The sequence below is a fragment of the Onychomys torridus genome, chromosome 3, assembly GCF_903995425.1.
Source record: "Onychomys torridus chromosome 3, mOncTor1.1, whole genome shotgun sequence".
Taxonomy (NCBI): Eukaryota; Metazoa; Chordata; class Mammalia; order Rodentia; family Cricetidae; genus Onychomys; species Onychomys torridus.
The window spans coordinates 120,870,674-120,896,967 of record NC_050445.1 but is presented as its reverse complement, the minus strand read 5'-3'; the positions used below and the strand labels follow the sequence as shown (position 1 = coordinate 120,896,967).

Sequence of the window (26,294 nt, the reverse complement as noted above, 5' to 3'; positions counted from 1 at the left end):
CCAACAACCAATGCCATCTACAGAAGGCAATGCTATGTTGCTAGAGGCCAAGGTTTTCAGAAATTAAAGCAAATAATTAATCAATTAAAGTTAAGTCCTTCTAATATTAAATAAAAATTGGTGCCCAGTATAGGACCAACTTTAAAACGTCTGGAAGGAAAGGAAATGCTTGTAAGAACATCCACACAGGAGTTCCTCATTCTTTCTCATAAACAGATGTTTTCAGCATAAGCTGGCACTGTGCCTTTTGAATTATTTTTACATTTTTATTAAATATTTTAACATTCATGCTTTTCAAATAGCCAACTCAGAAATTTATCTTCTAGACAAAATGTATAGAAAAGAGAATTCTCATGGCATTCAAAAAATAGCCAGAAAGCCAATGTGGCTGGTGTATAGCAGAAAAGATAAGGAAGGATGAGAATGTAGAACCAAGAAGGTCAGGTATCCAAAGAGGTCACACAAAGCACAGGCAGAAGTCAAGACTTTGTTCTCAATGAACTGTGAGAAAAACTGTGTGCCTCTGAAGCATCAGGTGAGGTTACTGATAAAGTTACATTGGCTTTTATTATTTCTTTCACAGAAAGTATGGCTAGTCAGAGTTCTATTTCTGAAAGAAAACTCTTGAAGGAAAAAGGCCATGAGGAGTAGAAAAGAAGGTGAGGAGAAGCATAGCTGTGGCCTAGGAGACAGGAATAAGATAGATAAAAAAAACCAATCTACTGGGGAGGAAAAAGAAAAAATTAATGAGGAAACTTCTGAAGGTGAGGAAAAAAGCAAAAGTCTGAAGCTGTCCAAAAACTATGGGAGAAAAATTCCACCAGGAGAAAAAGATCTTAACAACAGCCTGAAGGATCTCATAGTGGAAATAAGAAGCCATTCATGAAACTAAAAGCACTTGGCCTACACTGCATTGACAAGCACTGTTAGGGCTAGAGGTTTAACTCAGTGGTACCAAGCTTGCACAGCATGGGCAAGGCCCTGGGTGCCATCTTCAACACTAGAAACTAAAAATAAAATAAATACAGGGAATTGTCACCAGTTCCTTAAGACTCATGGGTATTTACATTTTCATTACATTTTGGTAAAGAAAATATTTGTTTATAATTGTTAACAAAATATTGAAGCAATTCACAATTTTTGAAATAATTTGTTAATGGATATCAGGGAGTCAGGAAAAAAACAAGTCAAAATACAAAGAATTTTCCATTGGAGTTCCTCAATATTGGTTTTAAATCATAAATGTTCTATTTTAAAATAGCTTACAAAAAAGGAAAAATAGAAATTCAGCCCATTGTCAAGAAATTTATCTTTATCTACTGTATGACCCTTGGCTTTTATCATAGGGTCAGTACAAAAATGCAGATATTAAAATGTCTTTCTAAAATATGTAAGTATAAAAAACCTTGGACAATAAAAGTTAAGACTTTTATAATATGTGACCAGTAAATATTCCCATAATTAACCATGGATGAAAAGCTTAACCTAGAACTTACACGGGTGAAACATTTCGAAACCATTTGAAGCACCAAAGATTAACTGTCAACATAGAGTTCACTGGAATTCTAATTTAATCCTGACAACAAAATGTAGGAGTCAGGGCTGGAGAGATGGCTCAGAAGTTAAGAGCACTGGCTGTTCTTCCAGAGGTCCTGAGCACAATTCCCAACAACCACATGTTGGCTCACAACCACCTGTAATGAGATATGGTGCCCTCTTCTGGTCTACAAGCATACATGCAGACAGAACACTGCATACATAATAAATAAATAAATCTTTAAAAAAAAATATGTAGGAATCAACGGTGAGACGCCAAGATATGCAAAGGGAGGTAGAACACATATATATGAAGGAAGAATCTAACTCGTGTTGTCTTCTGTTAGTATATAACCAGAGTCAGAAGAGTGAGCCAGCATTGTGTGGTTCCACCTGATTTGTCACACATGCTTGGAAATGTATTTACAGCAGAGGATCATTTCACAAGCACTGCTGAAATCAGTGTCGAGAGAGAGCAGAGCCACCTTACCAGCAACTACTCTTCCACAACTCTTTTCTCACAGCTCTGGAAGCCTCTGCACTCCTTGCTTTCATAGCTTGCTTTAATGGTTTATAGAAACGCAAGCAAGCAGCCATTGCTGAGTAATTAAGAACCATGAGATTTTACAATTTGAAGAAAATGGTATCTTTGGCACAATGTTTTCGTAGATGGCAAAAGTCATGTACATCATTTGAAACTGAGTTGTGACTCCATCCTTGTTTGGGTGGTAATCTTAGAAGACAAGAAGCCCCTGTCTGAGGAGAGCTACTCTCTCAACCGTCTTCCTATTCCCAGGTCTAGTACAGATTCTACTAGTACTGAAGACGTGGGGCCACCTCAGAAGGCTGCTTGACAGCTTAAGTAAAATTTCACCTGAAGAATTGATCCCTGGCTTCACCTCCTGGATAAAAAAATGTTGCTGCTATTCCAGGACATTTGTCTTCCCACTATTCACACACCACTGCTGAAGCAGAGGGGAAATTCTTATGTCGCTCATAAAATGCACACATGCAAGCTCATTGCTTCTTTCCATTTAGACTGTGCCAGAGAGAACATAGGTTTAGTTCATGAAGCCCAGAACTCTTTGAAAACCTGACCAAGTGATAAAGGGAATCTCTAGTAGTTCCATAACCTAGTAGCCTGGCTCTCCAGCTGTTTGGAATGGGACATCGGTACTCCAACTATTAATCCATGGAGAAGACAAGCAGTGTCCTTGGTACATGTGAATGCTGTCTTCTGGGCTGAAGGCCAGGTAGGTGTCAGTAATACTATGTAAGGGGCCAAGACACGTTGTCTTTGTGCAGACTCAGCTAGAAGACAATCAGGTAGTCAGCCTATAGTCTCTTCACTGCTACTCTTGGTTTCTTCTGAGTGTGTATGAATGCCTTGGGACAACCATCCCAGCACCTTCTCCACCTCTGATATCAACTCCCAGAAAGACACCCATTTTTCAACTTGGATCTCTACCCAGAACTCACAAATGTACATCGAAATAGTTGGAACAACTGAATTTTTTCAGATCCTTTATTGTATTTTATTCTATTTCTTTTACAAACTGTATGCAGCAATTTCACAGCTAACTAAAAAGGATCAGTGCACATCACCAGTTACACAAACATTACCATATTCTCATATGTGGAATCATCTTATGTAAAACTATTAAGAATCATAATGACTGAGCTGGAAAGATGTCTCAGAGAATAAAGGCACCTGCCTCCAAGCTTGACAACCTGCAGCCCAAGTTTTATCTCCAGGATCCACATGGTGGAAAGAGAGAACTATTTCAAGTCTTGTTTAAAAAATCCACATAAGTACCATGGTATTCATGTCTGCACACACACACACACACACACACACACACACACACACACACTCACTCTCAAAATCAATAAATAAATTAATTAATTAAATTTTTGATAAACAGTCCCAATTTTTCAATTTTTTAAGAAAGCACCATATTGTTTTCCAAAGTGGCTGTATAAGCTTGCATTCCCACTAGCAGTGGAGGAGAGTTCCCGGTGCTTCACATCCTCTCCAGCATAAGCTGTCTTCAGTGTTTTTGATCTTAGCCATTCTGACAGGTGTAAGGTAGTATCACAGAGTTATTTTGATTGGCATTTCCTGGATAATTAGGGATGTTGAGCAATTCCTTAAATGTCTTTCAGCCATTTGAGCCTCCTCTGTTGAGAATTCTCTGTTTAGTTCTACAGCCCATTTCTTAATTGGAATGTTGGGCATTTTGATGTCTAATTTCTGGAGTTCTTTATATATTCTGGGTATCAGCCTTCTGTCAGATGTGGGGTTAAATGAAGACCTTTTCCCATTCTGTAGGCTGTTGCTTTGTCTTGGAACCTGGGGCCTATGCAAGGATACTTTGGTCAGTCTGGGAGGAGGGGACTGGACCTCCCTGGACTGAATCTACCAGGTTGAGCTGAATCCCCAGGGGAGTCCTTGCCCTGGAGGAGATGGGAATGGAGGGGAGAGGCTGGGGGAAGGTGGGGGTGGGAGGAGGGAGGACAGGGGAATGCATGGCTGATATGTAAAATTAAATTAAATTATAAAATAAATAAATAAATAAAAATAACCTAAAAAATGTCCTAATTTTTCAATTCTCAATTACTGCAAATACCACATCACTTTTCCTTACACATTAATCATACAAGTATTTGTTGGGCACCTTCATAAGTGCTTTCTACTCTTGAACATCTCATTTGAGAAGGTCCAACCACCAATCTTACTATCTAGGAAAATCAATGTCCTTACCACCCTTGAACACTAGCATCAAAATAAGCATGGATTATCTCACCAAATACACTAGTCTGCACCATGATCCCCTTCCTTCTGGACTTGGTTTTTACTTATTTTAAGAGCCTCTGTGTCACAACTTGTGGATCTAGGGGTTCATAGTATGTGGTCAACCAAGCACACATACTACTCTGATGATGAGACTTTGTGCTTCATTATAGCTTTTTGCATGCCCAGCTCCTAAGATAAAAATAGAGAACACTTTGGATTTGAAACCTTGGGCTTACACATGGACACTTTGCTCAGTCTGGAAGGAGGTGACAGGACCTGCCTGTACTAAATCTACCAGGTTTAAATGAATCCCCAGGGGTGCCTTGATCCTGGAGGACATGGGAATGGAGGGGAGGGGCTGGGGGAAGGCAGGAATGGGGGCGGGAGGGGGGGAGGACAGGGGAACCCATGGCTGATGTATAAAATTTAAAACACATAATAATAAAGAAAAAAATTATTTATTAAAAAAATAGAGAACAAGACAGTAGTACTAATGCTTCTCCCAGAATAAGGCAGAAGTCCTTTGCTCAATCAAAAACTCACATATCCACACTGGTCCACAATCCTCATAAAAATTCATGTAAATTTCATGCTGTGCTGATTGCCTCTTTTAGATTATAAACTAACCGCACAAAATACAGTATCCCCAGCAATAATTCAGGTCAGCTTCAGTGCAAAAGCCAAGTCATGTTATTAATCAATAATGAATGAGTTAATTAAATCATACCAATGTTGGTGAATTAGTTTGCAAGTCTAGAGCCAGCAACACCTACTTGATTAAAATCTTCCCGACATTACAGTACCTAAAATATCTCACAACTATACCAGCTCCCTGAGTTGCCCTTCTCTCCACATTTTCTAAAGCCTTTTCCAAGTTCATTTTAGCAACTTCCCTTACCTGGTAAACATTCTTCAATTTTAATTACATGCTTATTGTGGGTGAATCACAATTGAAGTAATTTTAGAAGGTGAGATATTTGCTAACTGTAGAAGGAAGAAAAAAGCCTAATGAAATTCAAATATCTTTCCCTGCTTATTATCCAAATGTACAGCTGTTTGCATAGCCTTACTTAACGCAGATAGCTATTTTCATATCCGGCTGAAACCCCAATCTCTTGTTCCCATTTAAGATCATGGATCCTCCCCCAGAAATCAGGGAGAAATCTTTTCCTTTTTTAAAACTAGTCTTGCACAGCGCTTCTCTTACATTTGCTATGAAAAAAGAAAAACATCTTTTGGGAGTTCCCCTGAAAAATAGTACAAGAAAAATGATCAAAATACAAGAAGAGAAAGAAAGGGGGAAGAAGAGTGGGTGCTTTTATTTGGCTCAAGAACTCTTTCAAAAAATGGCTGAAGTGTAATTTTGGAATTCTATTCAGAATAAGTCTGATGTACTAATTCAGTTATCTGTTGAAATCCTAATTTTTTCCTTTCATTTACTATTAAAAAAAAAAATAGTGGCAGGGTTTGCTGGTCTCAAAATCATGATACTCTTGCCTCAGTCTTCAGAGCGCTGGGATTGCAGGACACACCAACATACATGGCCTAAATTCAATTTGCTATATAAAAGTGACAGCCATAGAAAACAATGACAGACATGTGATATCAGCTTGCACTGGATGTTTTTTATTAAGAAAAATTTTCATTCATTTTACACACCAATCAAAGTTTCTCCCTCTTCCCTCCTTACACCTTCCTAACCTCCCCCTTCCCAACACACCCTTCACTCCCCCAAGAAGGCAAGGCCTCTCATTGGGAGGCACATCCAGTAGAGGCAAGTCCAAGCCCTTTTCCCTGCCTCAAGCCTGCAAGAGGTGTCCCATTATAGGTAGAAGGTGCCAAAAAGCCCGCTCACACACCAGGGATTGATTCAGATTCTACCACCAGGGGGCCCCCCAAGCTGATCAAGCTACACAGTTGATCCAACTTTCATGAGTTCCCACTAGTTTGGTTTGGTCATCTCCGCAGGTTTCCCCATCATGATCCTGATGCACCTGCTCATACACTCCTTCTTCTCTCTCTTTGACTGGACTCCTGGAGCTCTGCCTAGTGTTTGGCTGTGGATCTCTGCATCTGCTTCCATTAGTCACTGGAGAAAAGCTCTGTAATGACAGTTAGGGTATTCACCCATCTGATCACTGGGGTAAGCCAGGTCAGTTCAGGCACCCTCTCCACTATTTCTAGTACAGCTGCTTTGGAAATCAGTGTGGCGTGTTTTTTAGAAAATTGGGAATCAGTCTTCCTCAAGACCCAGGTATACCACTCTTGGGCATATACCCAAAGAATGCTCAGTCATACTCAGGGACCCATACTCAACTATGTTCATAGCAGCATTATTTGTAATAGGTAGAACCTGGAAACAACCTAGATGCCCCTCAACTGAAGAATGAATTAAGAAAATGTGGTACATATACACAATGGAGTACTACTCAGCAGAGAAAAACAATGACATCATGAAATTTGCAGGCAAATGGTTGGATCTAGAAAATATCATCCTGAGTGAGTAACCCAAACTCAGAAGGACAAACATGGTATGTACTCACTCATAAGTAGATACTAGATGTAAAGCAAAGGATAACCAGATAATAACCCACAACTCCAAGAAGCCAGCTAATAAGGGAGATCCAAAGAGGGATGCATGGATCACCCTGGGAAGGGAATATAGATGAGATCTCCATAAGTAAATGGGGGTGAGCAATAGGAAATGGAGGGTAGGGTATAGGGGATGAGAACATAAGGGAATGGGACAATTGAGCTGGAACAGGGATGAAGTGGAAAAGCAATGAAAGACATATCATAATTATTATGGGGATGGAGAAAAATCTGGTGCTAGGGATGTTGCCAGGAATCCCAAGGATAACCCCAGCTTGGACTACTAGAATAGCATACCTATACATTATGAAAATGTATAAGAAGGTAGAAATGGTTATTTAAGATTAAATGTCTGTACTCTAGGAATGTTGATAATTTTCCCAGTCACTGTATTGGATATCAAAAACACATGCATAAGGCTCCAGTCCTGGTAAGGCATTTTGTGTCAACTTCATGTAAATTTCTGGCTCATTTTATTTTTGAAGGATAGGCTTATAGTAAGTCCTTGGAAAGATCAATGCTGCTTGCTATTCAGGTTCCCATGCTGCCAGATAAAGTCTCTGAACTACTTGCTTCTGTAGGTGTGCATGTTCTAGTCAACAAGGTTAATCTTAGCCAGCCTCTCAGGAAATTTAATAATTTCCTGAAATTAAAAGGTGGTGGTGCATGCCTTTAATCCCAGCACTTGGGAGGCAGAGGCAGGGGGATCTCTGTGAGTTCGAGGCAAGCCTGGGCTACAGAGTGAGTTACAGGACAGGCTCCAAAGCTACACAGAGAAACCCTGTTTTGAACAACCAAAAAAATTAAAATAAAATAAAATAAATAAAAAAAATCACAATGGCTTACAAGGTGGATCAGTATCTGTGCCTCAAGTATACTGGGTAAAAAGGTTCAGTCTCCTCCCAGATACTAGCAAATATGTCATTATTAGCTTCAAGTAATTAAACAAAGGCTTATCATTGCAGCAACAAAAATGTTGATGTTGATAGACCATGATTCATGAACAAGTATCAGATGCAATCATCTTCTGGAAGGCTTGTTTTAGTTATTTCCCAACAAAACAACCTAGTGGGGAAATTTTGTGAAATTGTTTTGCTGCACTCTTGTGTTAGTCATGGATCATAGTCAATTACTGATGAGTTTCAGGATCCGTGGTCAGTTAAAAGAGTTGCTATTCTCAGAAAAGATAAAGCTTTCTCACTAATTACTTTTCTTCTATTATTCAAGACATTGTATTTGAGCCTTATGTGTAAGTGAGTGTGAGAATTAAAATTCAATGAAGAGCTAGCCCTCGGAAATCTCAATCATGGTCTCCAGCCACTTCACCCTGCCTCTGAATCTGGAGGGCTGGAAAGAAGGGGCAGTAAGGTCACAGAACAGCTCAACCTTGAAAGAGGAGATATCTGTTTCTGAGTCACCCTGAACAGTTCTCTACATAAAGGCTGAGAACACCTCTTGCACAGAAATAACCTGGAATGTGGAGGTGTTTGTTTGGCATTCAGCTTGCTATAACTAGAACACTGACTGCAACGTAATGGTTTTTTACCCACTATCATTGGGTTGCTTTATCCACTGAGGAAAAAAAAATTCAAAAGTGGATATCTGTAAATCCAGATCTAGGTGATTTGACACCCTCTTCTGGCCTCCACAGGCACTGCACACATACGATACAAAGACATACATAGGCAAACACTCATACATTTAACATAATTTAAAACATCTTTGAAGTACATATTTCAGACTCCTTGGCTTTATCCTAATGTCCTACTCTGGTAATGACATTACCAGATGTCATTCCAAAGTATCACATTTCGTTTATTGCTCATGTCTCTTGAGGCACTTCCAGCACAAAAGCTACTTACTCTTACCTTGTTTTGGATGACCTTGACAAGGTCAGAAGTGCTGCAGAAGGTTGTAATATGTCCCTGGTATAAAATCAGCCTGATGTTTCTCTTGACTAAACTAGGAGTATAGGGGATAGAAAGATGACTCAGAAGTTAAGAACTCATGTTTTTATGTCAGTCTGAATGTCTGGAGCTACATTTCAGGCTACAATTCAAAACCATTTCATAATACTACTCCACTTTGACCAGCTTTGTCTGCAGGAAACTCCTTCAGCTGGCATGTTCCAATTATGCCCCTTTGACACACATCCCTATAATTGTGTTTTTGTGTGTGATCTCCCTTCTGGAATGACAAAATGGTTGAGACTGAAGTAGTTAACTCCTGCCTCTACCTTTAAACAGCCATTTCTCTAAGATGTTTGGTTCCTTTAAGAGAAGAACTTTTAGAAGCCACATTTGGGTGCTAGATGTGATCACTGTTATTAGATCCTTTCAGTTATTAGACAACTGAGAAATATGTCTATACACCAATGTGTATACACATAAGTGTACCTATTTCTACAGACATCCACTTGTATCATCATTATGCAAATTGTAAGTTCATATAAATTTAAATCCATCTGTTGTCCTAAAGACGCTTCAGTCTTATCCAGAGACAAAGGTGAATCACATAGCCTATGTTTGTTCCTTGGCTTACAATATCATACACAGGTGATGTGTTTTGGTAGACACAGCCAAAAGAATTGTGACTCTGTGACCTCATGTGGCTTTTTAAGACCCTAGCCTTAAAAGTGGTTTAGGGTTGTACCAAACACAGAGCCATTAACTGAGTTAAGCTGAGACCATGCTGCCTGTCACTAGCAGCTTCAGACAGCCTTCTATCCTGTAGAGGATGCCATGAGTTCCCTATGTAATAAGGTCACTAAGGAGATGGGTTCCAAGCTTAAAATCCCAACACCTAGAAGCTCTATGGAAGTGGCTTCTACACGTGCTTCTTCAGACCTGATCATTACGTACACATGGCTCATCTACTACTTCATGGTACAAAAAATTGCATTTTCCACTTGGACTCTGTGTGAGATGTGTGTGCCAGCCTGGATTGTACCTATGCCCTGGCCCTGCTTCCATGACAATGGCTGCCTGCAATATGTGGCTAACACAGACATTCAAACTGAAGACCTGAACCTTTGCACAAGTTTAAGCTGTTTCTTTTCAATGAGGTGCTTCCTCGAGGATAAACAACCACAAAGGAAGAATTTTGATTCAGATTTCTTATAAATCCATCTCTTTCTCAATCTTTGGTACTCAACAGGCATATCTAACTATCCTGGAATCCTGTTAGGAGGATCCTAGATACAGACATGTACAAGTCATTCATCTTTATTCATAAACAAGAGACATTCTACTGGGGGAGATATGCTTGAGTGATGAACATGGAGTGTGGGAAGTCCTATACACACAGTAATACCACCAATGTCTTAAAGTATGAGTTTTCCACTTACAAAATTAGCACAACAGGTATACGTCACAAAACAAAAGTAGTTTTAGAGGACAACAGCCAAGGATTTAGGTATCCTGAGCATTTGAAGGGGTCAGGATGAAGATGCAAGAATTATATAAAGAGGGGGGAAATGAAAAAACTGTCTAGGATTGGAATAAGTTATTAAAGACTAAGCTGCATTGTACCAGGAACATATTTCCTGAAACTCTTGGCTACAAACATCTTGCTGTTATCGCTACAGGATAAAGGCCTATAAGAGAGTGAGTTCTAAGCACACCACATTGAGACTCTTTCTTTTAATGGGTAAATAACAAATCACAAAGTGCAGAACCTCATTTACATTATGAGATACAGATGGCTGTCATTTAAATACCAGAAAAGCTTTAAAGGGAGTCATTAACAATAAAGAAAATCTTTAATACTTTTCTTTGTAGACCTCTTATCTGCAATGAGGAAAAAAAAAAAAAAAACAAAACTCGTGACTGGTTTTCATAAAATCACTGAGTAAATTTCCAAGCTCTCACATGAGATTCGTCCAGGTTTAATTGAGAGAGACTGTAAGAGGCACAGCCTGTCTGAGCCATTTAATGTGAACAGAGCAGCTATGGCAGAAAGGGTATTTTGTATGCCATACCTATTGAAATATGATGCTATATTCCAACACCTTCTTAATGGCAGCCATTCACTGGCCATTCCTATTAAGGAGCTTCAAGTCAGGTATTTTAAAATCTTGAGATTCAAACCTTATGTCAAAACAACTTGAAGTATGAAGTGAAAATCACAATTTGGAAATCAGGGAAGGAATAAAATTAGAAATCTGTAATAAATAATGTCAGCAGGGCCCAGTGCAGTCAAGGCTAAACAGTTTGTTCCTTAGTCACATGTCAAAAAAGGAGATGCAGGTCCCTCTGACAGTGCTACTGCAGTGTGCACCAGGCTGTGCTGACTCCCCAGGGGAGACCTTGTCTTGGAGGAAGTGAGAATGGGGGGTGGATTGCAGGAAGGCTGGGGGTAGGAGGAGGGAATGGGGGGTGGGAGAGGGAATCATGGCTGATATTTGAAATTAAGTTAATTATAAAATAAAAAAATTCATAGTGAATGAAAAATATCATGTTGAAAGAAATTCAAACAAAATCGAAACTTCAGAAAAGGAATTCTAAATGAGCATTCCACAGGCCTTGTTTATTGGTTTCGAGGGAGCATAATCCTGCTCACCATGTCTCAGTGAGCATAGGAACCTAGCTTGGTCCCAATGATTCAAGCCCACCTAAGACATGCTAATCTAGGTATGTGTTTTACTGTTGAACCTAGCTTTGATCAAATGGATATGAAGAGGGTTTTGTTTCCTATAGCCTAGTTGAAAAAAAAAACCTCCTATTTTAAAAAATAAATTATTTTTCTGACTTCATCTTAATATCTTTTTCTACTCTTTTCTTATTTTATAATTTAATTTCATTTTACATATCAGCCATGGATTGTCCTGTCCTCCCCTCTTCCCCCCCCCCTTTTCCTCCCAGCCTATCCCCCATTCCCATCTCCTCCAGGGCAAACACTCCCCAGGGGATTCAGCTCAACCTGGTAGATTCAGTCCAGGTAGGTCCAGTGTCCTCCTCCCTGGCTGAGCAAAGTGTCCTTGCAATAAGCCCCAGGTTCCAAACAGCCAGCTCATGCACTAAGGACAGGTCCCAGTCACACTGCCTGGGTGCCTCCCAAACAGTTCAAGCTGACCAACTGTTCATTTATCCAGAGGGCCTGGTCCAGTTGGGGGCTCCTCAGCTATTGGTTCACAGTTCATGTGTTTCCACTAGTTTGGCTATTTGTCCCTGTGCTTTTTCCAAAATTGGTCTCAACAATTCTCGCTCATACTTTCTCGACAATTGGATTCCTGGAGCTCCACCTGGGGCCTGGCCGAGGATCTTTGGATCTGCTTCCCTCAATCATTTGATGAGATTTCTAGCAGTGACAGTTAGGGTGTTTGGCCATCTGATCACCAGAGTAGGTCAGTTCCGGATTTCTCACAACCATTGCCAGTAGTCTACAGTAGAGGTATCTGTGGATTTCTGGGGACCTCTCTAGCACTTTGCTTCTTCCTATTCTCATGTGGTCTTCATTTATCATGGTCTCTTATTCTTTGTTCTCCCTCTCTGTTCTTAATCCAGCTGGGATCTCCTGCTCCCCTAGGCTCTCTTTCCCTTGACCCTTGCCCTCATTACCTGCCTCATGCCCAGTTTGCTCATGTAGATCTCATCCATTTCTTTGTCATTGCAAGATCCCTGTGTCTATATTTTTTAACACAGCTTTCATATGATGTCTGAAGGGATTTGAAACATGCATTTTTTATTTATGAATAGAAAATGAAATTTTCTGGAATGAAAAGGAGAGGAACAGGGGGATTCTAGGACCCTGACACTCTTATAGATCCAAGACCATTCTGTTCCCCACCAGACTTCTCCTTAGTAACATTTCAACACTCGAATATTTTCCTGAACTCTTATTATATGTACACAGACCCAAATTTGTGTAAATATGTTTAAAATCCTTGGGAATTCAAAGGTAGCAATGATGTTCTTTAAATATAAAAACTATAAGTCAAACACAACTGTATGTTAAACAAAACCAAAAATAAATCTTAAAATCCAAAAGGTCTCTTCATTAACAAAGCAGACTAGATAATCAACAAACTGGAAAGGTAGTTAATTGAACAGACACACGGGGCAAAACTCATCCTTGAAACAACAGGAAACAATCCAATGTTAGAAACTAAGAAAAACAAATTGGAAGAAAATGAGTGGCTCTACCAGATACACAACAGGGTGTCCTTGACCACCAAATCACCGGTGAGACACTTCCTGAAGGCATAAGTTCCTAAAGATTTTACTCAATTTACAAAAGATGGAAGAACTGAAAATATTATCTCTGTGAGGCAGAGGATTCTGGGAAGGCAGAGTATAGGAGATGAAAGGCAAACAATCATCATGACTGGGAGAGGAGAGGAAAATAAGAACAGCAAAGACCAGAGCCACAGCTACAGATTACAGAGCAGGAGAAACCCTCCACTGAGAATTCTATTAGTGAGATAAATCTCATTCAAGAGCAGGACTGAACAGAAACTCCTTTCAGAAATAATAACAGCAAGACTGAAAGATGCTGTGCAAAAAGGGAAGCAAATTAGGGGGAATGCAAAGGGCAATGAAATGAAGTTAGAAAGGTGAGTAAGTAGGAGGAGGGGGGATGATGCCTAGAAGGTAAAGAAGAGGGGTGATGATTTTGCAGCAGGAAGTTTTCCCTGACTGTTCTAATTTAGCTCCAAGCATTCATAATGGCATTGCTCAATATGAGAACTTCAAACACTGAAAAGTTAATTAAAGGAGAGTGGCCCATTTGACACAACATCTACAACCAGTGACTGTTAATATTATGTTCTAATACTTTCCCAGATTAAGACTGTTCTTTCAACCACATGGGCTCATTCATTCAGGAATGGAGGGCTTTTACTAAACAAGCCAGGAACATTGTTGTTATTATTATTATTATTATTATTATTATTATTATTATTATTATCATTACCATTATCATTATTATTATAACATATCAAAGAAACATTTAGAAATCAGGTAATGCAGTTCTGTTTTATTGAATTTACATAAGTATGTTTTTTATTTGTGGTATATGCCATTCATTTATTTGGTGTGCATGGACCATGCCCGTGTGGAAGAAAGGAAAGGACATTAAATGTTCAGCTCTATTGTACTCTCCTTTATTTCCTGAGAGAGAATCTTACTGAATCTGGAGCTAGGTTAACAAGCAATAAGCCCCAGTGATGCTTGTGTGTCTACTTTACTGAATGTTGGAATTACAGGTGAGCATGCAGCCATGTTCAGCTTTTTATGTTGGTACTGTGTAGGGCTGAACCATCTCCCTATCTATGTCTCATGATTCTTAATTCAGGTATGAACACTATAAAGGGAGTCACCTAATCTGCTCCATGAAGAGGAGGATAGAAAATATTTTCAAGATATAAAAACAAAAACTCTTAATCCCAGTTCTGATGTACATCACTGATGCAGCTACAGGGTGCTTCCTTCACAGCATATCAGATTATGACAAGGCCAAAGAAACTGAATATAAAGGGAAGTAAAGTTGGCATATCTTTACAGGGTATTATGGGATATTTTTATCTGCTATTGAACAATTATTAAACAACCAACCAAGCACCACACACACTCATGTATGCATGCACGTGCACACACACATACACACAGACACACACACATTCACACACACACACACGCACACACACATTAACACACATGCTCACACACACATGTGTGCACACATACACACCCGTGCGTACACACACATTCACACACACACGCACACACACACACACACACACACACCTTCATGGTACAGCAATGGCTTCCAGGAATTCTTCTTCTACCGTCTTGATGAACTCATCTGGTGCTATGAGTAGGTGATAGACGATAGACACACATGGGTATGCCCTACAGAAGCATGCATATAGATGACTGAAACAAAACTGGAAGTGCAGAAACCCAGAGCATGGTCTGGAGAAATTTTCACAAATATCAAATGCAAAAAAAGATGCTATATACATTGGGAGAGTTTTCATTGTCCAATACTCAAATATCACTCCCCTGTGAGGACTCTCCACCAAAAGCCAGCATGTAACTACACATGCATGCTAGATTACACTACTTTTCTGACAGAAACAAAATAATAAATCTTAATCATTCTCTTGTAAATTAAATTGTGGAATGGTGTAATACAAAAAGAGAGACACCATGGACTCTCAATTAGTCTATGAAGAAGGGTCAAACTTTGCTAACAATACTTAAATCCAATTTTTCCAAAACTCAAAGAAATTCTGGGAGAAAAATTAATGGGAATGCAACATGATAAGTATGAATAACAACATCAGGAGGAGAAAAATCACGCTGACATTTAGAAATGAATTATATCAAATTTGTTTACAATCACACAAAAGCTGAATTTTCAACTGTTTTAAGAAAGCACTTGATTACTCAATAATCTAATGAAAGAAGAGGGCTCAGTAATATGAATAGCATGAAAAACATCAAATTTCATAATGATTTTGTACAGAACATTGGCATCAAAAATATGAAAAATACAACATTTGCTTTCTGATTGAAACAACTGGCTGATGTGTGACATAGATTCAGGGTGTGGATGAGCAGTCACTGTCCAGGAAAAACTTAAAATTAACAGTTTACATATGAAAGAAACTTCAGAAACTTGTGCATATTTGAAAACAACTTTATGCCAGGCAGGGGTGGGCATGCTTTTAATCTCAGCACTCAGGAGGCAAAGGCAGGTGGATCTCTGTGAGTTCGAGGCCAGCCTGGGCTACAGAGTGAGTTCCAGGAAAGAAGCAAAGCTACACAGAGAAAACCCTGTCTTGAAAACCAAAAAAAAAAAAAAAAAAAGAAAAGAAAAGAACTTCATAAAATTTACATACATTATTAATAATGCAGGTAGAATTTTTTTTTCTAAACAAGTAATGATTATGTGTACAGACATCATACTATGTTCTTAGTTAACCATGTCAGAATAAAGACAGGAGTGTCATTCATCATTCTACTGTTTTCCTAGAGAAAATATTAAGTGCTAAATATAAAATGATGATTCAAGGATTTGCATAGATGAAGTCAGAAGGTTGGGAGATGGTTCAAAGGGTACATGTTCTGTGTGCAAGAATGAGGATCTGAGTTTGGACCACAGAACTCACATTAATTCAGGCACTGTAGCATGCATCTGGAAACTCAACCATCCTATGAATGGAAGAGAAAGCAGACAGAGGATCCCTGAAAGGTCATGGGTCAGTTAGTCTGGCCTGTACAGCAGTAAACAAAAAGTAAAAACAAGGTGAAAGGAGAGAACCAAGACCCAAGATTGTTCTCTGACTTCCATTTTTACAGGTGGCACATGAACATCTGAAACAATAAAAACACATAGGATAATGCAAAGTGTTTTATCAATATTTGGCTCAGTTAATAAAACAAGCTCAATTTCCTGTGAGAGTCACAGATGTTTTCCAATTTTCCAACTGTTCTCCTTCCACTGTAAGCAGAAATGATGTAATGCATAAAAGAGTAGAGGATACACACCCTTTAACGTTGAGCTTGCTTATTTTTTTATATTTATTTTACTTTATTTATTTATTTTTTTGTTTTGTTTTTTTGAGACAGGGTTCCTCTGTGTAGCTTTGTGCCTGGAACTCACTCTGTAGCTCAGCCTGAACTCAACCTCACAGAGATACACATGCCTCTGCCTCCTCAGTGCTGGGATTAAAGGTGTGCACCACCCCTGCCCAGCGAGTTTGCTTATTAATGCATATACAACATTAGTACAACTACATGATTGTGTATTTTATTCACAACCTCCATTCATTTTATCTTTTGGAAGAAACCCCTAATTTGGTATAATGTTTACAAAAAGAATACTGCCTGCTTAAATCAAATTCAGTATTTCTCTGTGTTGTTCACAATAATTTGCATGAAGTTTCCAGTAAGGAGAGTTCTGTATTCCCTAAGTAGAAAAAAAAATGAATAGTCTGAAAGTGGTATTTGTTCTCTATATTGCTACCAGCTCATCTCTTTTACATTAAAATAGGATATTTTATAAAGTTCAGTATATTTCTAAAATAAACAACATCTCTGTTTGACAAATATTAAAGCAGTGTAAAAGTCAAGCTGTTGGTGAAGAGCAAGAGGCCCTGGCTTTCAGAGTGCAGGCTGTGGAATCCCAGTGTCCGTTCTCATTTTCACTGAACTCTGAATAAGTCAGCAAGCTGACTCAGGGAAGCCAATTGACCAGACTGTGTCTCACTGCCCAACTCTAAAGCAAGCACAACAATAGAGGTGACATCATGAGTTTGTTGTGGGCATCAAATTAGGTAGTCTATGGATACTGCTTTAAAAGAATGTGTCAGGGCTGGAGAGATAGCTCAGTCAGCAAAGTCTGAGTTTGAGTCCCAGAAACCATGTTTTAAAAAAAGCCAGGCAAGGAGGGTGGTGGCTGGAGAGATGGTTCAGTGGTTAAGATCACTGACTGCTCTTCCAGAGGACCTGGGTTCAATTCCCAGCACCCACATGGCAGCCCACAACTTTCGGTAACTCCAAGATCTGTCATCCTTACACAGCCATACATGCATGCAAAGCATCAATGTATATAAAATAAAAATAAATTATTAGGGCTGGGAAGGTGGTGCATGCCTTTAATTCCAGCACTTGGGAGGTAGAGCCAGGTGGATCTCTGTGAATTTGAGGCCAGAATGGTCTACAGAGCAAGATCCAGGAGAGGCACCAAAACAACACAGAGAAATCTTGTCTTGGAAAAAAAAAACCAACCAAACAACAATAACAAAAAGCTAGGCATGATGGTACATGCTATTTCATTAATGTTAATTATGCTCATTCTTTGAGACTTCATATGTGTATACAATTAATAATAACTCTCTCCCGCAATGCTTTCTTAACTCATTTGCATCCTAATCAATACCCTCTCCACCCAACTAGTCCCTTTCCCAGATTCACAACTTTTGAGTTTCTCTTATGACCCATTTAGTTTAAACAGGACCATCTGTGTGACCATGGGATTGCATCTTCTCATTGCAGCCTTAGGGTTTCATCCATGGCTATGGAACAGAAGACAGTTCATGACTCTTCTATGTTAGTAGCAAACAGCTCAGAATTGAGTGCTTGGGCCTCCTGAACTTATACCCTAGCTATGCCTATCCCAGTCTTTTGCAGATCCAGAGCAGACATCCACAGTTGTTATGAGTTCATGAAGCATGATTGTGTCTTGCCCAAAGGATGTCATTTCACAGGACTTCTCCCTCTATTCTGGACCTTACATCCTATTCATACTGTCTCTTTCCCAACATCATTTTTGATCAATGATACCAGAGGTTGTATTTTTTCTGTTACATATATGTGTACACATACATATGTGCATTCACAAAACCATGTGAAACACACACACACACACACACACACACACACACACACACAAACACATGCAGTATGGTATATAGTGAAGCCTCACTAAATCCAATTACTATCAGTCATAATTTCTATCTATCATTTTGCCTTTAGTTGCTATCTGAAACTTTTGACATAGGAACCCAAGCTCAAGATATATTTCCTGAAGGACAGTAACAAACATAAGGTATTTGCTTTGTGCACAGATTATCTGATTCAACCATTATTGTTTTATTATTATGTTCAAACATTTCCCATCACAGGCTCTTTACAGAGAGTAACAGGCATCTTTCTGAACTGTGCTTAAAAACAAAAAGGAATCATGACATCTCAGATAACAACAAAACTATACCCACATTCTCAGGGTTTAGCAATGGTATAACTGAAATAAGTATGGTGATAAACATAAAAATGGTGTAACTGAAATCAGCATGGTGATAAACATTCCTGGAATAGCCTTTCTGAATTTGAATTTGACTGCATGTCACCACTCTTTAGGAAACAAGAAGCAGTATCCAATGTCTTCTTTCCTTTTTGAGTCACATCCTTGTTTAGTATTATCTTAAGTTGTATAATAGAGTAACTCAAACAGTTTGATAATGCTTGTTTTTTCACTGGATATAGATACTGGTGCCTTATTTAAATGAAACATTATATGAAGGCTCATGATTTGTCCAAGTGCTAAGAGTAAGAGACTGTGAGTGTTCTTCCATTGATGGGACATCTGTACAAAGAATCTCCTCCACCTCAGTATTCACAGAACTTGATGGAAGGGGAGGAAGAAATATTATAAGAGCTGGAGGATGTGAAAGTGTGCTATAAAATGCTGTCTTTGAGACACAACATAACTGTTGCACACAAGAACTCAAAGCTGCTGTTGTTAACTGAACAAGACCTGCACAAGATGAAGCCAGTTAAAATTCCAGCATGAAGGCAGATGGCTTCTAGAGTGAAAAGAGTCACTTTTCCTTAGTGGTGTAGCCCCAGGTAGGCAGTTTACACCCCAGCAGTCAACCTCATACCCATGTGCATACAGGCAGCCATAACTAGACTCAGTGGGTTAAATGAGAAAGCAAGAGAAAGAGAGAGAGAATCAACCATAGAAATTTCTCCCTGCTGCAGTATTGTTCATTCCCATTCTCATCCTTGCTCCTTGCTTGTCAGGCAATCTCTCATGCATTTTCTATCATGAATCTCTTTTACTGAAATTTTGTATAAATGGAAGAAAATGGTAGGTATTTTTCTCTATCTTCTTTCTCCCCGAAAAACTGTCAGGAGAATCATCCATGCTATGTTTATCAGCAGTATTCTTATTTAAATTTAGAGAATCCTGTGGTATGGCACATGCATTTATTCATTTAATGCATCTGCTGATTAACTTTACAATAATTCTACTGTTTGACTGTGATAAACAAAATTGCTATAAATATTCATACTAAAGTCTTTGTATGGACATATGTATTTTTAAATTATTAAGAAACTAACCAGTCCCTCCTGTCCAACTGTCAAGAAAGAGGAGGGACTGTAAGGGCGTGAATTGTTGAGCCCAAGAGTGGAAAAAGCACAGGGACAAATAGCCAAATGAATGGAAGCACATGAATTATGAACCAAAGGCTGAGGAGCCCCCAGATGGATCAGGCCCTCTGGATAAGTGAGACAATTGAATAGCTTGAACTGTTTGGGAGGCATCCAGGCTGTGGGACCAGGACCTGTCCTTAGTGCATGAGCTGGCTGTTTGAAACCTTGGGCTTACACAGGGACACATGCTTAGCCTGGAAGGAGGGGACTGGACCTGCCTGTACTGAATGCATCAGGTTTAAATGAATCCCCAGGGGAGTCTTGTCCCTGGAGGAGATGGGAATGGAGGGGAGGGGAATGAAGGGGAGGGGAGGGGGAGAAGGTGGGGGTGGGGCTGGGAGGGGGAGGACAGGGGAACCCATGGCTGATGTGTAAAATTAAAACAAATATAATAATAATAATGATGATGATGATGATGATGATGATGATGAAAAATAAGAAACTAACCAACTGTTCTCAAAGTGCTTTTACCATGTTACTTACCGAGCACTTTATAAGGCTTTCATTGTTTGTTGAACTCACAGAAACTTTGTGTTATAAACAGTCTTTTGGTATTAACCATTTAGATAGTGTGTCTCATACTGTGATTCTAATTTTCAAGTAATATTGGAATAAATTTGATGAACTTACTTTCCATAGATGCCTGGTTTTTGATATGAGGAGGATACATTTTAATAGGTTTCATGAAGACATTTTCACATGTATATTGTGTACTTTAAGTTCATTCCCTTTCCTCCTAATCAGTTCCCACAATAGCCCCTTTCTACTGCCATGTCTTTAACAATATTTTAGATTCTATACATGAGACAACAAGTACTACTTGTCTTTCTAGGACTGACACATTTCTTTTATATGATGACCAATTCTATCCATTTTCCTGCAAATGATACAATTTCAAGTTTATTTTTCATAAATGTGTTCCTCAGTGGACATACTATCATTTTTTAAACACTCACACACTAATAGGCACATAGGCTGATTCCATAACTTGGTTTTGTAAACACAGTTGCAGTGGACACCATGTGCAGGAACATGTACTATATGCTAACTTGGATTCTACAAATATGTAACAAAGGTACAGTAGGATATTATGACAAGTCTACTATTAGTTTTCTGAGAAGTCTCCATTCCGATTTCCATAAGGACTGGAGTACTTGACAGTCTTGTCAACAGTGCATAAGGTGTCTCCCCAAAGCCCACATCCCACATCCTGACCACCATTTGCTGTTTTCTAGAAGAGAATCCTGAATCGGGTGAGATGGGACCTCAGTGCTTAAGTGACTTTTATTTGCTAAGACTGAAGGGATGTTGAATTTACATTTAGGTACTGATGACAGTGGCAGAGTATTTATACCAGATCTCCAGGCTCAGATCCAAAAAACTTTGAGGACTACCCATGCTACATACAGTCCCTCTCCTGGATGACTTTGTTTTATACCATACCACACTAGCCATCCCATAAGTTTCTTTCTCTAGTCAATGACTCCAATAACAGACCTTTAATGAGTCATATGCCTGTCAAATCCTCATCTTAAAAGATTTCCATGAGTAAACTGAGGATGGGGGTAAGTGAAGGGTAAGGAATGGGGGATGAGAACATAAAGGAATGAGATGGTTAAGCTGGAACATGGATGGAGTGGGAGAGCAATGAAAGAGATACCATGATACAGGGAGACATCACGGGGATAGGGAGAAACCGGGTAATAGGGAAGTTCCTACAATTCCACAAGGATGACCACAGCTTAGTCTACTAGTAATGGTGGAGAGGGTGCCTGGTCTGGCTTACTCCAATATTCAGATCAGTGAATACCCTAACTGCCATCTGAAAGCAGATGTAGAGATCCACAGCCAAACACCAGACAGAGCTCCAGGAGTCCAGTCAAAGAGAAAGAAGGAATCTATGAGCTAGTGGCATTAAGATCATGATGGGGAAACATACAGAGACAACCAAACCAAGCTAGTGGGAACTCATGAAGTTTAGACCAACAGCTGTGGAGCCTTCATGGGACTGGACTAGGCCCTCTGCATAATTAAGACAGTTGTGTAGCTTGATCTACTTAAGGGATCTCCTGGCAGTAGGATCAGGATCCATCCCTGGTGCATGAGCTGGCTTTTTGGAGCCCACTACCTATGGTGAGACACCTTGCACAGCCTTGAGGTAGGGGAAGGGGCTTGGACCTTCCTCTACCTAATGTACCAGGCTCTGCTGACTCCCCATGGGAGACTTACCTTCTTGTAGGAGAAAATGGGGAAGGGGAAGAAGGAGGGAAGAGGGGGATCTGTGATTGGCATGTAAAATGAATTTAAAAAATTTCTTAATAAAATAAAAGAAAAAAAACTCATTTTAAGGACTGCTACCAGGAAGGCAACCAAAACAAACCCTCATAGGCAAATATGTACATCACCTTGTGATAAAAGTCAATCAATATTTTTGGCAAATTACTTCAAATGACAAGTTATAAATTCATGTTTCTATAAGTAATGGAGCCTACTGTATCCTTATCTGCCATGGATATAGCTCTGTATGCTGTCAATGTGTTGCTCTGATTTGGTTAATAAATAAAAACAACGATTGGCCAGTAGCCAGGCAGGAAGTATAGTAGAGGAGGGATAAGCAGAGAGGAGAATTCTAGGGAGTGGAAGGCTGAGTAAGGAGATGCTGCCACCATGAAAAGCAAGATATAAGATACCAGGAAGCCATGAGCCATGTGACAAGGTATAGATTTATAGAAATGGGTTAATTTATGATGTAAGATCTAACCAGCAAGAAGCCTGAGCCATTAGGCCATATAGTTTAATTAATATAAGCCTCTGTGTTTACTTGGGTCTGAGTGGCTGCAGGCCTGAGTGGAACTGGAGATAACTCCAGCTACACTTATCCTCTAACATTGGAGTTTTGTACATTTGTGTATAGGCATACATGCTAACATTTAATTGACTGAATGTATCACCATAAAAATTCTAATTCCACTATGAGGCAGGATCAATTTTGCAGTCCTCATGAGTGCGATTAGCAGTCTTAAATAAAGAAATCTTCTCTCTTTGTTATTTCTCTCCTCTCTCCCATGGAGATACAATGTCCATTGGCAAGCCAAGATGTGTCTTTACTGGATAATGAATGCTCTAATGTCTTAGTCTTGTATTTTCCAGCTTCCAGGCCTTTTTGAAATCATTCTGTGTTGGTAAAACCATGTAATCTATGGCATTCTCTTATACTAGTCAAATTAATAAATATGCCTCATTTAACCATTCTTAACTAAAACTCTTAAATGGCATATAATTGTTATTTACATTTATTTCAACACTAGTCAAGTTTAATTTGCACATTTGTAGTTCTGTATATTTGGTGAACCCTTCACCTATTATATGAATACAATCCACATAACTTTTTACATATACACTGTTAATTACCAGGTATTCTGAACCCATTGCCTCTTGTCTACAACTCCCTCTAAAATGTGGAGAATTGTACATAGTTAACTGAAAAGCAATAAATTGCTAGGCAGCAGTGGCACACAGCTTTAATCTCAGCACTCAGGAGGCAGAGTCAGATGGATCCCTATGAGTTCAAAGCCAGCCTGGGCTACAGAGCAAAATCCACAACAGGCAACAAAACCACACTGAGAAACCCGGTCTCAAAAAAAGCAATAAATTAATACATACATGTTCAACTAGATCATTCCACTTTAAATAATCCAGAGTCTCCTACTTAGGAAATGATTTCACTGACAGTGGGCAGGTCTCCCCACATTAATTAGAATTATCAAGATACTATTCCACAGACCAACCAGGACAATTCCTCATTGAATCCCTCTTCTTATATGATTCTAGATCGCCTCAAGTTGACAACTAAACTAACCATCATAGGGTTAGAGTTACTTCTTGTAAGATATGTTGAGATTTGGTCAATAGCCCTATAACTCTTGCTTGACATGTACTGTTTAAAAAAGTAGAAATGAAATTGGCAAGGGAAACTTTCCCTTCTGATCATATGAAATTTATTTATTCTTTATATGTAATGTAAATGATTCTTTATAAATATTTTCATTAATCTTTTTCACTTTTTAAGATTTTCTATATTGATTTTCTATATTCCCAAAATCCAATTACATTTCCCATTGTCACTTTTTCAATTAGTAATATGTCTCTGTAGTTTGACTTAAGAATGCTGGATCTAGTCATGGGGCTTGAATATATGATTCTATTTATCCATGTTGTCTCAATAATCTTACTGCAATACAGATTAATACTATCATAAATTAAAAGGGAAACTGTAGTAATCCAATTGCAAAATGAAATTGACTTCTGTGCATAACTTATTTGTAAAAACATCTAGGAGTAGATTCGATTTTATTTTCAGTAGCATAATATACATATAGTACAGTGAATATTTATCAATATTGGCATCTATCCTCAATATTTATATGTTTATTTTACATTTGGCTATAAAGCAGATGTAAAAATTTTTTCAGACTCAGAATTGTCAACTCTGACTTCAAGAGTTACTATGAAGCTATGACAATCAAGGCAGCATAATAGTATTCAAACAACAAAATCTTAAATTAATGTACAGAACAGAGTCCAAAAGTAATCCAAACATGAACAAAATAATCACTGACAAAGGCAAAGAATAATAAAATGAGTAAATAAAAAAAGAATAAATAACTGTCTTTGTTATAAATGGCAATGGGTAATTTAGACCACCATATATTTTTAAAAAATTAAAATACAGAATTTACATCTTCAAAAATTGACTAAAATAAAATCAGCTCACTAGGTCTTACGCTATAGACTTAAATATAATACATAAACTATAAACCTTCAAGAGATCAGCATAGATGGGAATATGGATAACCTTTAGCACAGCAATGGATTTTTAGATAAAACAAAGCACACATCACAAAACCTGAACCATGAAGCTGGACTAAACAACAAACTTCTGCTCCAAAAGATGTTGTGAGGTGCACTGAGAAAATAGACCCATTCTGGAATGTAGCTGGAGTTTTCCTTTATCCACCAGGCTTCTGCAGCCTCTCAGACCCAAATAAACACGGAGAATTACATTACTTATAAACTGTATGGCCGTGGCAGGCTTCTTGCTATCTAGTTTTTATATCTTAAATTAACCCATTTCTATTAATCTATAAGTTGCCACATGGCTTGTGGCTTACTGGTACTTTTATATCTTACTTATCATGGTGGCAGTGGCTGATCCAGTCTTACTGTTCCTGGAATTCTCTTCTCTCTTTGTCCTGCCTATACTTCCTGCCTGGCTACTGGCCAGTCAGCACTTTATTTATTAACCAATTAGAGCAACACATTCACAGCATAATGAGCAACATCCACAGCACTAAAGGGAAAATATTCAGGGGAGACACATCTGATAAAGGATAGTTATCTAAAACATGCAAAGAATTCTTAGTAGTCAACAAGAAATAGGTGACTAGTCTGATGGGAAAGAAAACAGGAGAGGTCTTCAGAAGATACATATGATGAGTGACCACACAGGAAAACTCTAGACATTGCCTGAAAATTAAAACAACAATATGGTGATTCACACTGATAAAAGTGATCAAATTACAAAACAACAAAAATGTGGAGGATGGGAAATATGGGAAAATAAAATCCTACATTCAGTAATGTAGGAAATGAAAAGTGATGAAGCTGTTTAGGAAGCCAATAAAGAGTAGAAGAAATAAAAAACTGATGATTTGCTTATAATAGTACCACTATCCAGATTAAGTTCACATACATGAGAACAGGAAACACTGGACCCTTGCTGCAGCTAAGCTACGCTGCCTCAAGCCCAAAGGTTGGAGGAGAGAATTACTAACAGCCAAGCTGGTCTGTAAAATTATGCATCTGATAAGCTTAACAGAAGGAGAAAAATAGAGGTGAATACCCAGCTTTTGTTGATAAAAAGACAAATGGAAGCTACAGTAGGAAAGACAAGACCTAAATGGTCCTTAAGACTGTACTCTACTGATATCTCAGTTGAGAAGGAAAAAAAGGAAGGGTCATATGCATAGGGTTATTGCAGACTGTTCTTTGTGTGCAATCAGCAGCCAACTTACCTGTAGGCTGATATACTCTTACACTTCAGTGCTCTTATTATGAAGTGAGGATCTTTGTTCCTTACAATTATTTTGTATAAAATGAAGCATATGCTCATATAAATTCATATTAAACCAATAGCCACAATCCTATTATTTACCTAAAAGAATTCAAACTGTATGAGCACACAAAAATCTGCAATGCACATTATTCCTATTGCACTCATAATTTCAGAAATGTGAATACCACCAAGATATCTTTCATTTCATGAATAGATCAATAAGCATGTAATACAGACAAAGGAATGATACTCAGTATTGAGCATGAATGAGCTATCAATTCATAGAAAGATCTGGAGAAACCTAATT

At 38.6% G+C, this 26,294-nt stretch overlaps 1 protein-coding gene across 2 annotated transcripts in view; it reads right to left on the bottom strand.

Moving 5' to 3' along the window:
• Positions 1-26,294, bottom strand: part of Ctnna2 (catenin alpha 2) — a 1,122,097-nt gene that overhangs the window by 1,005,539 nt on the left and 90,264 nt on the right. The gene's annotated exons all lie outside the window — the stretch shown is intronic.